The sequence below is a fragment of the Ranitomeya imitator genome, chromosome 4 (genome assembly GCF_032444005.1).
Source record: "Ranitomeya imitator isolate aRanImi1 chromosome 4, aRanImi1.pri, whole genome shotgun sequence".
Taxonomy (NCBI): domain Eukaryota; kingdom Metazoa; phylum Chordata; class Amphibia; order Anura; family Dendrobatidae; genus Ranitomeya; species Ranitomeya imitator.
The window spans coordinates 632,074,826-632,090,150 of record NC_091285.1 but is presented as its reverse complement, the minus strand read 5'-3'; the positions used below and the strand labels follow the sequence as shown (position 1 = coordinate 632,090,150).

The 15,325-nt window shown below is 46.3% G+C and overlaps 1 protein-coding gene across 3 annotated transcripts in view; it reads right to left on the bottom strand.

The window, feature by feature from the left end:
• The window catches only part of LOC138676994 (PH and SEC7 domain-containing protein 1-like), a 47,374-nt gene extending 32,428 nt beyond the window's left edge, over window positions 1-14,946 (bottom strand). For 2 of the 3 annotated variants that reach the window (XM_069766760.1, XM_069766762.1), the window contains exon 1: window positions 14,764-14,946. The gene's annotated coding sequence lies outside the window, so the exon portion shown is untranslated. Of the gene's footprint in view, window positions 1-6,097; window positions 6,193-14,763 lie in introns of those variants that run through there. The other variant, XM_069766761.1, reaches the window with a different exon arrangement.
• Between the last annotated feature and the right edge of the window lie 379 nt (window positions 14,947-15,325).

Here is a 15,325-nt window from a genome sequence, read left to right as displayed (position 1 = left end):
TTATTTTATTTTTTTGCTGTGATTACAATTAAGCACTGAAAGAGCAGTTGTCGGCTCACATACAAATTAATTTAAAAAAACAAGATAAAAATAATAAAACATCACACAGCTATAAAAGCCTTCATCAGGTGTCTGATGCAAGACGCCCCTATATACATTATTTATACCCTTATCCATTACTTATGGGGGCGGTTTCCCAAACCAGGGATCCGATCACGGTTACCCCCTTTTTTTATTTCATTTTAAAAAGGTCTCATAGGATAAATGTTCAGTCTGACAATTGTGAGATCCAAAAGAACCAACGTTACTGGCAGACTCGTTCATAATAAATGTAGGAATGCAAAAAGCCAAACAAATATCCAAATCACTTTCATATGAATATGTATAATATATATGAGCCTCTAATTTTATATTCAAGTGGAACCTGATATGTAAAACATCCGATTACTTTCCCCCTACATGTGTTGCAGCTGTTCAACATAAGTACCGTAATAAGTAAGGGTATAAATCATTTATATGAGGCATATTGGACACCTGATGAAGGCTTTTAGAGGCGAAACGCGTGAAGAGATCCTTTTCATTTGCAACCGATATCTAGTGTTGTGCCTGCTCAGGTGATCAAATACATTTTCAGACTATTCTAAGGCAATACACTATACCTCCTACTCTTTCAGGTTCCTTATTAGAGAACTAGATATATTCTCTCCCTGAATGGCCTCCATGTAATACTACATGTGCTCTGCAGCTGACTGCAGACCGTGCCATTTGCAGGACAGAGAGCGATCGGCCATGGGGGAATATTATAGACTAGATGGTTGCCCGATTCTAACGCATCGGGTATTCTAGAATATGTATGTAGTTTATTTATGAAGTTTTCAGAATAATGCAACTTATACACAGGATTCGGCCGGCCGGGCGCGACCAATTAGCGAAGTGTGGTTCAAATTCCGCACCAATTCGTGGCCGGACTGCGCCTGTCGCTGATTGATCACGGCCGGCCGTGACCAATCAGTGAAGCCAGGGCCGGCTCCAGGTTTTTGAGGGCCCCGGGCGAAAGAGTCTCAGTGGCCCCCCTCTTTAACACATACCACGATTCATGATGTACAGATACAGCAGAGAAATCTACCACAGCCAAGTAGCATATAACACAGCCCACGCAGCGTACGACACAGCCCACGCAGCGTACGACACAGCCCACGCAGCGTACGACACAGCCCACGCAGCGTACGACACAGCTCACGCAGCGTACGACACAGCCCATGTAGTATATAACACAGGCCACGTAGTATATAGCACAGCCATGTATATTGCACAGCTACGTAGTATATAGCACAGCCCATGTAGTATATAGTACAGCTCACGCAGTATATAACACAGCCCACGTAGTATATAACACAGCCACGTAGTATATAGCACAGCTCACGCAGTATATAACACAGCCATGTAGTATATTGCCCAGCCACGTAATATATTGCACAGCTACGTAGTATATAGCACAGCCCACGTAGTATATAGCACAGACCACAAAGTATATAGCACAGAGACGCAGGAAATAACACAGTCACGTAGTATATAGCACAGCCACGTAGTATATTGCCCAGCCATGTATATTGCACAGCTCACGTAGTATATAGCACAGCCACGTAGTATATTGCCCAGCCACGTAATATATTGCACAGCCCATGTAGTACATAGCACAGAGACGCAGTATATAACACAGCTCACGCAGTATATAACACAGCCCACGTAGTATATAGCAATGTGGGCACCATATCCCTGTTAAAAAAAAGAATTAAAATAAAAAATAGTTATATACTCACCTTCCGGCACCCCCGGATCCAGCCCAGGCGTTTACCGATGCTCCTCGCAACGCTCCGGTCCCAAGAATGCATTGCGGTCTTGCGAGATGATGACGTAGCGGTCTCGTGAGACCGCAACGTCATCATCTCGCGAGACCGCAATGCATGGCCCGGAGCGTCGTGAGGAGCGGGAAAGGAGTGGGAAAGGCGCCGGAAGGTGAGTATAGAATGACTTTTTATTATTATTTTTAACATTAGATCTTTTTACTATTGATGCTGCAAAGGCAGCATCAATAGTAAAACGTTGGTCACACAGGGTTAATAGCAGCGTTACCGGACTGCGTTACACCTGGCGGCCGCGACCAATCAGCGACGCAGGATTTCCATGACAGACAGACAGACGGAAGTACCCCTTAGACGATTATATATATATATATAGATATCATGGACCAGACACAGCCGTGCCAATGTGGAATCTGATCAAAATGATAATTTCTGTGCCAATATTTACAGTATCAAGGACCCAACCCCATACTGGGGGAACGACCTGTACGCATACACATATACGTATATACTGACAGAGACCACAACACTGCACCACCATCAGCTCCTTCCAGATGAACAGGAAAACCTCACATCCGTACACGACTGGTTACCGCAATGTCAACTGTGCTAGACAGAAGGCGGACGCCCAGCACCTTCATGTCTATAGAAAAACATGGCTGCTTTCCATCCCAGAGCCTCACATATCAATGGGCTGTATCCGATACTGCATTTCCTTTCTACTGAAATGAATGGGGCTGAGCTGCAATTCCACACACGACCTGTGGACCGATGTGGCGCTGTTTTTGGAGGAAAGCAGTTATTTTATCTATTCCTGGAAAAGGTGATTAAACTCTGTATTTATGGATTATGCTGCGAAGACGCAACAAAACTGCAACCTTAAATTTCCAGCCAATTTGATGGCAGACTTTCTTCCAATTTGAAATCAATTGTTAAAAATGTGTAAAAAAAAAAAAAAAAAAAATCCACGCTTACAGGGGACCGATCATTTGCCATGAATATTTTTTTTCCCACCTGGCGTAAAAGCTGCTGTTCTCCAGAATCCGACTTAGTTTTCCCTATGTTCCTGGGCCTCTCCATTCCTGAGATATGGCCCTTTCTTCCCTCTATGTAAATCTAACCTTTTTTCCAAGTGGGCGTTGTCCTTTACTCTTCTTTAAGACCACACCCAGTTGGCTAACAAGGTCAGTATTATATACAGGGAAGAAAAGGGCATATCTCAGGAACGGAGAGGAGCAGAAAGAAAAGAAAGTCATTGCCAGATTCAGGAGAACAGCGGCATTTACTCCAGGGGGAGAAAATTACACATTTATGGCGAGTGATGGTTGGTCAATAATCTGCATGGTGTGGATTCTGCTGTAGATACCGGCAGCGCAAACCCGCAACTAAAAAGGAAAAAATGTCGACATTGTGGACTTCTCATTAGCGCCTATTAAGTGCAGACATTGAGGACGTACAGCTTACCTCAGGAGAGTTCAGCACCCGCAGGGGTGAAGGCATCACTTCTGGAGTTGGGATCTATCACAACTATGGCAAGTGCTACCTCGTTATGGAAGCGGGCAGTGGAGAGGGGCTGTCCAAATTCTGACTCCTATCCGCTATACTAGCAAATGAGCAGAAGGAAGCGTGTCATGTCACAGGAGCCAGAAGAACGCTTTCTAGCGAGAGGTGAAGAGGATCCGATGACTGTATATCTGTCAGCTCGGCAGCAGGCCGGCAGGAAGTCAGCTCACCTCCAGAGGAAGCGCAGCACCGGCCAGCGCTCTCGAATGTGCCAGGTACAGGAAATCTCTGCAGCCGATCGGTGACTCCATGTTTCCACATTCATCACAGCCCTGCCTGGCAAAACAGTGACGGGTCAGTGATTCACGCAGCCCATCACGGGGCCGATGGAAGTCCCCGATGTTACATATCTGGTACATAGCAGATCAAGAGATGGTCAGCTTATGAAAGGGTTAACGCCAACAAAATTATGGGCAGCGATATAGGTACGTGGGCAAAACATCTCTCTAAAAGGGGACATCCACTTTGGAAAGCAGCTCACGGGGCCCTGCTGTGTCACTGACCCCTGAGAAACCAGCAGCAAAAGTCAAATTTCCCTGCAGCGTCCCCCGCCCCCACAGGAGGAATGAAGAATTGCACAGTGACCATTGCAGTTAGAGAGCTTTCCATAGAATGCATGAAGGCACTGGGTCCTGCAAAGTAAGAGAGATGGGGTCATGAAAGATGGATCTCCTCCAAAAACCAAAACAGGAAAGCGATGTCTTCAAAACAACAAACTGGGCAGCACGGTGGCTCAGTGGTTAGCACTGCAGCGCTGGAGTCCTGGGTTCAAATCCCACCAAGGACCACATCTGCAAGGAGTTGTATGTTCTCTCTGTGTTTGTGTGGGTTTCCTCCGGGTTCTCCGGTTTCCTACCACAGTCCAAAGACATACTGATAGGGATTCTAGATTGTGAGCCCCATCGAGCCCCATCGGGGACAGTGATGATAATGTGTTCAAACTGTAAAGCGCTGCGGAATATGTTAGCGCTATATAAAAATAAAGATTATCACAGTATGATACCCCCAGAGTAAACTCCTTCACAATACCTCCACACGCACGGTATGATGACGTTACTGTACCCCTCCCAGCAAAGTATCGCGACCCATCATTGATGCCACAACAGTGATCCTCACACAGACCTTTGCACAGTAAAATGGCCCCCACATAGTCCCCCATACTGTATAATGGCCCCCACACTGTATAATGGCCCCAACAGTCCCCCACACTGTATAATGGCCCCAACACAGTCCCCCATACTGTATAATGGCCCCAACAGTCCCCCATACTGTATAATGGCCCCAATACAGTCCCCCATATTGTATAATGGCCCCAACAGGCCCCAACACAGTCCCCATACTGTATAATTGCCCCCACATAGTCCCCCATACTGTATAATGGCCCCCCACATAGTCATAATGGCCCCAGCATAGTGGGTCAAATATAATCACCCTTAGGGCCAGATTTGGCACGCGCGACAAATTCTGACATATGTTTGCTAGATCCTTTTGGGTCAGAGTCTATGGCCTCTGCCAGAGATCTTGATGTTCATTTGTCCGCCGTGCGCAACATAATCAAGAGGATTACAACCCATGGTACTGCAGCTAATCTCGCTGGAAGTGTATGGCAGAGAAAAACTGATGAAAGGTTGCAACGCAGGATAGTCCGGATGGTGGATAAGCAGCCCCAACCAAGTTCCAAAGAAATGTACAAAAATCAAAATAAAATCTGCCAATATTCCTTATAAATTGTAAGCTAGTTCCTCTTGTTGATGGAAGGCTGTATCCGAGGAGCAATTTCTTACTTGTTCTGTGGTTGGGGGACACAACCTCATTTAATCAATTTGTCAGGGATCTGAATATTAATGTAATGGAACTTAAAATCATTTTTTGAACATTACAATTAGAAGGGAAGAAACAGGGCGTCTATCAACTAAGACGCATAGGAAACCAACATCCACCAACAGATTTTTGCACTGGAACAGTCATCACCCAACTAGTCTGAAGAGAGGTATGGCAATACCGTTGTAATCAGATTAGTTGCTCTTCGGATACAGCGTTCCATTAATAATCCCAACGTGTAAAAGTTAAGATTTCTCAAAAAAGGGTACCCATTCAGCAGCTTGAATCCAGCCTTCAAAGAGGCGCGTTCAAAAGACAGAAGAAGCCTACTAAAAACACAACAGAGAGGATCTAATGAACAAGCAACTCCATAATGGAACCTGCAGGGTGCTGCAGACTCGGACTATGTTCAGATATGCAGAGCGTTATAAAGCCATGTAGCAGTGATCGCTGTAGATGTGACTACCACGTGGGACTCGTGTCGCGCCCCTTGGCGTTTGGAGTGGCGTCTATCAGTCATCGAACCGCACGCAAGTCTCATCATGCACGCCAGACGCGTGACGCTCAGCGATCACACACCTGACAGCACATGTCATGTCTGCCTCATATTTATAAAGGAAACCTACGTGATTCTGCAACAAAGTTACAGCCGAAAAAGTTTTTCTAAACTTTTTGTTGTGTTGTAAACTAATCTGAGGACACATGGCACAGATCGGATTCCCAGCAGCTGTGGATCAGGCTGATCCTCTCTGTAACCAGCCCTCTATAATCACTGGGGCACAGCTTTTGTTATGGATTTTACTCGCTTTTTGTACCCCTGACCTTGCCATAAACCAGAAGTTTCCTCCTACCTGGCCGCAGAAGTCTCCTTCCGATTGTTCTGCGCTGTCACCCTTCGCTGGATGCTCAAGGAGCCCAATTCAAAGAGCTGAGATGGACCCGAGCAGCTGAGACAGGTGCTGTCAGGGGCGGTCAGAGCTCGGCGGTCTCGTGGGCAGGAAGCTCGCAGGCAGCCAGCTGTTCTTGGCACACTCGCAGCCCGGCAGAGCACAATGTTCGGGGCGAAAGGGGAAGTGGCATTTCTCCCAGAGAATAATGAGGCCGGAGCGGGCAGTGCAAGGTAGAAGGGCAGAGGTGGCACCAGCACCCCCTCCCTGGGGCAAGGCTTAACCCTCTAAGCACCACGCCAATATTTTCACTTCTTCCTAAAGCCATAACTTTCATTTTATCTTTTTCCAATTCAGACGGTTTTAATTTTTTTTTTTTTTGCGGGATAAGTTTTATTCTTTAATGGCGTATCATATAATGTACTGTAAAAAGAGGGAAAAATATTTGCGGGGCAAAATGTATAAAAAAAAAAAAAAAAACACGCATTCACTGTCGGGAAATTTTATTTTGCAGGTGCAGTTTTATTTTTTTCAACATAATAAAAGTCTTCAAAAAAAAATAAAAAAATTAGTTTTAGAACCAAAACTTTTCATATTTCCATCATTGGACTTAGCTATTTTATTTAAAGGGAAAACTGTCACCTTGAAAACAAATTTATTTACCTGGAGATATAGGGTCGATCTGAAGGTAAATAGCGTTATATAATGATGCCCGGCCGCCGGGAGGGGAAAAAATGAGCTTTACTCCTCCCGAGAGGAGCCAGATTGATTGACAGCTCCCGGTGCGGGGCATCTGTGCAGAGCAGGATGACAATCAAAGTGCCGGGACGGCTCACAGCATAGTAAGCGGTGACAGCAGCCGCTCCAGCACGACCCTACGACTGAAAGCCGGCGGCTACGACTGAAAGCCGGCGGCTCATGGGAGAAATATTCTCCCAGTGGCCACACTTTAGGCGGCCGGGCAGCATTGCAATGTTATTTACCTGTATATTAACCCTATAGCTGGAAAAAAAACAAAAATAAATATCGTTTTCCAAAGTGAAGTTTCCTTTAACAGATGGGAAAATAATTCTATAGCTGGTACAATTTAATGCAATATTTAAAGGGGTTGTCTGGTGTAAAGCAGTTATCCACTGGTTGGGGCCCAACTTCTGGGATCCCCCCCATTCGGCAGCAAGTGGAACCTTTATACCAGTTATGGTATGGAGCGCCAGTGCAGATACTTGACCGCCGCTCCATACATTCCCTGTGGGGCTGACCAGTGCTGCACTCTGCTTTTTTCCAGAAGTCCCATAGAGAATGAATGAATGAATGAATAAATGAATGAATGAATGAATGAATGAATGAAGCGGCTGTCGTTCCCTTCAATAAAGGGGATTAAAGGGACACTGTCACCTGAATTTGGAGGGAACAATCTTCAGCCATGGAGGTGGGGTTTTTGGGTTTTTGATTCACCCTTTCCTTACCCGCTGGCTGCATGCTGGCTGCATTATTGGATTGAAGTTCATTCTCTGTCCTTCATAGTACACGCCTGGGCAAGGCAAGATTGCACCTTGTGCAGACATGTACTACGGAGGACAGAGAATGAACTTCAATCCAATATTGCAGCCAGCATGCAGCCAGCGGGTAAGGAAAGGGTGAATCAAAAACTCCAAAACCCCGCCTCCATGGCTGAAGATTGTTCCCTCCAAATTCAGGTGACAGTGTCCCTTTAAGTTCCCTGTCAGAAATAAAATTAGCCAATCGAGTCCCGGCGATCACCAAGATAGTTGTGGCTAGGACAATCACTTTAAAAAAGGCTGTGTATTGTCTTGTCAGCATTCTCCTCTTAAAGGGGTTTCTGCAGGAGCACACCTCTCTCTTGCCTCGCTACTTCCCAAAAGGGCAGCGGGCTCCTTCTTGATTGACCTGCTGCTGGTTCGCACCGTGAGGTATCTAATGTTGCAAGCAGAGGCAGTTTTACCTCTGTAGCATGGGAGGAGAGCATGGGCACTGACACAGGCCCAACCCAGCGCTCTGCCGAACTTCATTGCAGCGCTTACAAGCTTTATAGAAGAGAGCTTGTACGTACTGCGCTAGGAGAATCGCCACCGCTGATGGTCTGCAGAGGAGACCAGTAACCTTGGTAATGAGCAATAGCTATAAAATTAGAAATCCATCCGTTTTTTTAGAGCAAAGTATTTTATTATTATTATCATCGTTTTTACAGCACTTTGCAATTTTAACCATTTCAGGAATAAACCTTTAATTCCCATGATGGTGATGAGGGGCTGGTTGATGGATTAACAGAAGGGACCCCTCACCCTCCACCTCACTATTTGCTCCATACATTTCCCGGGACATAAATGCACATCGCAAGTCACCAAGATGTCTACTAAACTGACATACGATTTAGACAGAATTTCTTATATTTGCTCTGCCTTCTCTCGCGACTGACGGCACTTCTAGTGCAGAAGACGATGCCGTACAGCCTGTGAGGGGCAACAATGTACATAACACAGCACAAAAGTGGGGAAGTATTAACTTTTGTGCTGTGGGATATATATTCAGTGGTTATTTAGGCTGCACCCTTCGGTTGGCAGGACCCGTGGACTCCGGTCATGTGACCCTGATGACATCATCACAGATCTTTCTGTACTTCTATGTTGCTGCCTGCTTATGATTGGTCAGTGTCATACAGGAGGCAGAAGAACACGCCCCCAGTGAAAACGATCTGATAAAGTTAACTCATTAGGTGCCAAATACGTTGATTGCTGATATCTACGCAACAGACACATAATTTAAAAAAAAATAAAAAAAGTTTTACTCCGCTCTATTACATCACCTGCCCAGTTTAACATGAAACATTTGGTGAAAGGTCCTCTGCACAGAGCTGTGGAGGAAACTAAGTGACCCCCTGCGTCATATGTATATATGCTCAGCACATGTTCTGCATAGACATCTGCCATGTTAGTTCTCTGACATACATCTACCCTGGGAATGTCGGGGAGCAGACAAGCCCTCATTATTAGCTCTTACAGTAAATAATTCTGAACTATCAATTCTTACAGTTCCTCTATTAACTCCTTCTGGAAATGAATGCATGAACTGACAACTGGGTGTTACCATTCCTGCTTGTCAATTGGGCGTGTCCTCACACAGTTCAACAACGTCCAATCAGTATGGACAATTAAAAAGGGCAATGTGGCAATACTCCCAATTTTATTATCCTTTCCCTGCTAAGTTACATTCCAGTTAGTAGCGCCAGACTATGTAGACTTAAAGGAAAGTCTCCGTCCCATCCAAAGCACAGAGGAACTCGCCATAAATGTCACCTTTAAAGTGCGAGGACTTCTATAAGAAATGATAATGAATGCGCAGCGCCCCTGACAATCAATATTACATCCACAGTGCTCCTTATACGTTCAGGAGGAAGAAGCGCGGTTATCCCTTATGTCCCCACGATAGGACGATTCTGGCTGCCAATGAATGGGTCTTATAGCGGGACCACTGACACACGGACATATAGATGACGTCTGCACAGGGCAGCTGGGGCAGAGCCGCATACACTGGCTCCTTTGTTCGTGCCCATGGCTCCTCACTACTGTAGGAGTAATTATTGTGGGATTCAGTCCAGAAAATCACACACAATCCTGGCACCAGACCCCCGAGCCCCTATAAGATCAGACTGCAGCAGCATCGGGTCCTGCAGGAACATGCCACTGCCTGGGTCTCCCGTAGATCTGCAGATGTACCAAGACATGTAGCGACAGAGAGCAATATCTATACTGGATCTGTACATCTACATCACATGCACAGGAACTAAAAATGGATAGCCCTAGAGCTAGAATGAATAAGTGTTAACCCCAGAAACCCGTGCACATTACTGATAGAGAAGTCCATTAATAGGGACCTCCACCGCTCCTGACATGTCTGTTTCAGTACCTGTGCTCCCTATGAAACACCAATTCTGGGGCATCTTTTCATATAATTATGCATATTGGCACTCCTCTGTTATTCCTCCTGGAAATGTACAACTGGACATAGACTGTGAGTGCGAGTGTCCCGTAACACAGCAGGGTCTCATGATTAATCTCCACTGTGGTGGCTTGTAGCAGCCAGCTTTCTCCACTTATTACAGCCTGCAGTGCCCATATAGTCAGATATACTGAATCCAGTCCCTGCAGTGCCCATATAGTCAGATATACTGCCCAGTCCCTGCAGTGCCTATATAGTCAGATATACTGCCCAGTCCCTGCAGTGCCCATATAGTCAGATATACTGAATCCAGTCCCTGCAGTGCCCATATAGTCAGATATACTGCCCAGTCCCTGCAGTGCCTATATAGTCAGATATACTGCCCAGTCCCTGCAGTGCCCATATAGTCAGATATACTGAATCCAGTCCCTGCAGTGCCCATATAGTCAGATATACTGCCCAGTCCCTGCAGTGCCTATATAGTCAGATATACTGCCCAGTCCCTGCAGTGCCCATATAGTCAGATATACTGCCCCCGGTCCCTGAAGTGCCCATATAGTCAGATATACTGAATCCAGTCCCTGCAGTGCCCATATAGTCAGATATACTGAATCCAGTCCCTGCAGTGCCCATATAGTCAGATATACTGCCCTTGGTCCCTGCAGTGCCCATATAGTCAGATATACTGCCCTTGGTCCCTGCAGTGCCCATATAGTCAGATATACTGCCCTTGGTCCCTGCAGTGCCCATATAGTCAGATATACTGCCCCCAGTCCCTGCAGTGTCCATATAGTCAGATATACTGCCCCCAGTCCCTGCAGTGCCCATATAGTCAGATCCCCAGTCCCACAAGATCGCTGTCTCGGGGTAATCCTTGACACTGATCTCTCCTTCAAACCACATATCCAAGCCCTTAACACTTCCTGCCGCCTTCAACTCAAAAATATTTCACGGATCCGTACATTCCTCAACCAAGAATCTGCAAAAACCCTAGTCCATGACCTCATCATCTCCCGCCTCGACTACTGTAACCTCCTGCTCTGTGGCCTCCCCTCTAACACTCCTGCACCCCTCCAATCTATTCTTAACTCTGCTGCCCGACTAATCCACCTGTCCCCCCACTATTCCCCGGCTTCTCCCCTCTGTCAGTCCCTTCACTGGCTCCCCATTACCCAGAGACTCCAGTACAAAAGCCTAACCATGACGTACAAAGCCATCCACAACCTGTCTCCTCCATACATCTGTGACCTTGTCTCCCGGTACTTACCTACACCAACCTCCGATCCTCACAAGATCTCCTTCTCTACTCCACTCTTATCTCCTCTTCCCACAATCGCATACAAGATTTCTCTCGTGTATCACCCCTACTCTGGAACCCTCTACCACAACATATCAGACTCTCGCCTACCATCGAAACCTTCAAAAAGAACCTGAAGACCTACCTCTTCTGACAAGCCTACAACCTGCAGTAACCACGGATCGACCAAACCACTGCACGACCAGCTCTATCCTCACCTACTGTATCCTCACCCATCCCTTGTAGATTATGAGCCTTCGCGGGCAGGATCCTCACTCCTCCTGTACCAGTTATGACTTGTATTGTTCAAAATTATTGTACATGTTTTTATTATGTATACCCCTCCTCACATGTAAAGCGCCATGGAATAAATGGCGCTATAATAATAAATAATAATATACTGAATCCAGTCCCTGCAGTGCCCATACAGTCAGATATACTGCCCAGTCCCTGCAGTGCCCATATAGTCAGATATACTGCCCAGTCCCTTCAGTGCCCATATAGTCAGATATACTGCCCAGACCCAGCAGTGCCAATATAGTCAGATATACTGCCCCCAGTCCCTGCAGTGCCCATATAGTCAGATATACTGCCCAGACCCAGCAGTGCCAATATACCGTAGTCAGATATACTGCCCCCAGCCCCTGCAGTGCCCATATAGTCAGATATACTGCCCCCGGTCCCTGCAGTGCCCATATAGTCAGAAATACTGCCCAGTCCCTGCAGTGCCCATACAGTCAGATATACTGCCCCAGGCCCTGCAGTGCCCATATAGTCAGATATACTGCCCCAGGCCCTGCAGTGTCCATACAGTCAGATATACTGCCCCCAGTCCCAGCAGTGCCCATATAGTCAGATATACTGCCCCCAGTCCCAGCAGTGCCCATATAGTCAGATATACTGCCCCCAGTCCCTGCAGTGCCCATACAGTCAGATATACTGTCCCCAGTCCCTGCAGTGCCCATATAGTCAGATATACTGCCCCAGGCCCTGCAGTGCCCATATAGTCAGATATACTGCCCCAGGCCCTGCAGTGCCCATATAGTCAGATATACTGCCCCCAGCCCCTGCAGTGTCCATACAGTCAGATATACTGCCCCCAGTCCCAGCAGTGCCCATATAGTCAGATATACTGCCCCCAGTCCCTGCAGTGTCCATACAGTCAGATATATTGCCCCCAGCCCTTGCAGTGTCCGTATAGTCAGATATACTGCCCCGAGTCCCAGCAGTGCGCACGTGTGTAGGGTGATGGGTGCATCCCAGGCTTATTCCGCCCTACATTATGCACATATTTACTACACAATATATATCTAACAAACAGGAACCATGGCGTGTAGCTGACACGTCTATTAAAACTGCGTGTGATTCCATCGCCATATGCGGCCATTCCTATGAACAATTGCTCCGCACGCTCCGCACAACACTGCAGCGCTAATCCCGCACGCTCCACCATAATCCGCACATAATTACCAGGGATGGCGCTGATGTCTTGAGCCATCGGTCTTATCTTCCCATTAGGGTTGAGCGACTTTTACTTTTTTTAGGGTCGAGTCGGGTTTCGCGAAACCCGACTATCTCAAAAGTCGAGTAAAATCGGCCGATTATGGCGAAAAGTCGGGGATCGACCGAAACACGAAACCCAATGCAAAGTCAAAGGGAAATCAATCTCTCAATCTCTCTCTCATCGCCGACCGCACACTAGGATCGGGTCGGGTTTCATGAAACCCGACTTTGCCAAAAGCCGGCAACTTTTGAATTTGTCCGATCCGTTTCGCTCAAGCCTACTTCCCATCTTCAAATTGTACAACGACAGAAAAATAAAATCTTCAAATTACAACTAAGTCTAGTAAAATACTTCATCAGCCTCCTCGGGAGGTGATAGGAGACAGTCACAGAGGTTCAGATGAAAATATCATCCCTCCAAATCACAGGCCCAAAGCCTGAGGCTGCACTACTGGAATGGAGGACATGGAGGCTGGACACCACCGTGATGGTCTCGGCGGAGCCATGGAGTACAGAGAGCCATCTCTACAGACATGTAATGATCGGGGGGATAATCGCCATTATGGCTTCCCTCTCACAAGGTGTAACACCAGGGCCATCAGCCGATGGACCCCACACACTTACAATGGGGTCCATCAGGATTTCTCTTCTGGCTGGCAGGAACCTAGTAATGGTTCCCAGGCCGGACATGTACAGATCACCAGTCAGATTTTACAGTTACAGACATAAGACTTAAAGGGGCTGTCTAGTCAAAACAGATAGGTGATAAGTTGCTGACTGGTGGTGGTGGGTTCAACCAATGGGGGTCTCATGCCCATTTCAAAATGGAGCGGCAGATTAGAAGCCCATTCTTCATCCTGTATGGGACAGCAGGAAAAGCAACGCTCAGCAGCCGCATAGGGAATGAATGGAGAAGCGCGCTCTGCCACTCCATCCAGGAGGGATAAACGTGTCAAAGTACCCCATTGTGCTGATCGGTGCGGATCTCAGTCATCGGACCCTCACAAACAGAAGCCAAAACAAAAAAAAATAAATTATATATAGTTTATATTATTTTACTCACATATATAGCGGCATTAATTCCACAGTGCTTTGCATCTTTAGGAGATAGATAGATTATAAATATACATACATTGTGAAAAGTCCTCTCCCATAAAAATAAAATAGTAAGAATGGTGATTAAATGCTTTTATGCCATGGATTCTGCCTTCCAAAAAGACTAAAATTTACCCAAAAAACAAATGTACTCTAAAATGCCACCACTCATAATGCAGAAAATACAACACGCCGCACTGCTCCAGTGTCTGGAAAATAAAAAAAATGCTCAGTCCTACAGTGCAGTCACACAAAGACAATAAAATTATATATGTTATTGTGCAGGGTGTAAAAAAAAAACAAGCTTAAAGATATATATATATATATATATATATATATATATATATATATATATATATATATATATATATATATATATATATATATCTATCAGGGTCTTCTCTCCTCCTGTACCAGTTATGACTTGTATTGTTTAGGGTTATTGTACTTGTTTTATTATGTATACCCCTCCTCACATGTAAAGCGCCATGGAATAAATGGCGCTATAATAATAAATAATAATAATAATAATAAGTACAGCAGCTATAGTGGGGGGACATAGAGTGACTTGTGTCCCCCTGTATGAGTGGTCACAGCGGGGTCTGCACTTATGGGGGGTGCTGTCTGTGTACATGGGGTCTGCATACAGCCCAGTCAAACAGCTGAGTTATTGGGGGTCCTAATCCTTACACAGACCACGGGGGAAGGACTGCCACAGCTCAGTATACAGCTCCGCCATAACCAGGCGCTCACTACATGTCCCAGCAGCCCTCCTTACCTAAGTAGCCCTGCCTGCTGCGCCGTGCTCTCCGGCGGGGGGCGCTGTGCTCCGGGTAAATGGCGCAGTGCTGTGCACGGTGGGGTCGGTGACTCCCCTCAGTGTGGCGGCGCACGGTCGGTGTCGGTAAAAGCTCCTTCCTTGTTCTACAGACGGAGCAGTCTGTGTTTACCGGAAATAATAAAAAAAAAAAGCAGCACCAGAGCTCTCAGCTCACATTACAGCGTGCGGCAGTGAGGAGTAATGGCGGAGGCGGGAGAGGGCGCAGAGGTCACAGCGAGGGGAGCGGACACCGTCGCCATGGCGGACACCGTCTCCATCCCCACAGCCTTGTGGGCTTGTGTGTGTTTTGCAGGACGAGTAGTACTTTTGACTGACACCATTCACTTCTACACATTACTGTACTTGTGCGCAGCGTATTATCATCTGCATGCCAAAATGCATTTATTTAACCAAACCCGTATCATCTTTTTATTATTATTATTTTAGTGGCACAAAAAACTTAAGAAAACTTGAAAAACCCCAAATGTTTTTGTTTTCTGCCCGTCATGTTTCTGTGGAA